The sequence below is a fragment of the Nicotiana attenuata genome, chromosome 6, assembly GCF_001879085.1.
Source record: "Nicotiana attenuata strain UT chromosome 6, NIATTr2, whole genome shotgun sequence".
NCBI classification, from domain to species: domain Eukaryota; kingdom Viridiplantae; phylum Streptophyta; class Magnoliopsida; order Solanales; family Solanaceae; genus Nicotiana; species Nicotiana attenuata.
The window spans coordinates 95,158,322-95,159,049 of NC_031994.1; positions in this window are offsets into that span (position 1 = coordinate 95,158,322).

Sequence of the window (728 nt, forward strand, 5' to 3'; positions counted from 1 at the left end):
TCCCTTAATCTACACCAAGAATTTCCATCTTTGCTCTTCCTACCATTGCCTACAGGTTTATATTATTAAAAAATATTCAGAAACTGTATCATGAATATATCATAATTGTATTTGAACTGTATTGGATATATGAATGCCTAATACATAATTGTATCATACTTGTATTATAATTGTATCTAACTTGTATCTGGTACATTAATACCTAAAATAATACCTGATATAATACTAATAAATTAATATACAATTATCATACTTGTGATACAAACTAAGAAATTCGTCACGAACTCACAACTGCTCGTAACAATATACAATTGATATACAATTATCATACATTTGTAATACAATTCCAGCAACAATTACGATACATATACAATTATCGATACATTAATTTTTAAAATTTGTGATACAATTATGATCTTCATTTTCTTCAAGTTTCAATCACAACTCTACACTATATATCTAATTTAATCGTATTAAAATTGTATTAGTATTGTATCGAGTATTCTTTTGGGTATTGATGTATCATATATAAGTCACATACAATAAAAATTTAGGAAAAGAGGAAAACAAGATTCAAAACTTACCAAGAACTTGATTCCATAGATTTCAAATTTTGTCTGCATTGTATCAATAAGAAATAGAGATTTTGGGTGATTAGTAAGAAAGAGAGAAATTAAGTTTGAAAACCTTTGGAAAAGAAAAAGAATTGGAAATGCGGGGGGGGGGGA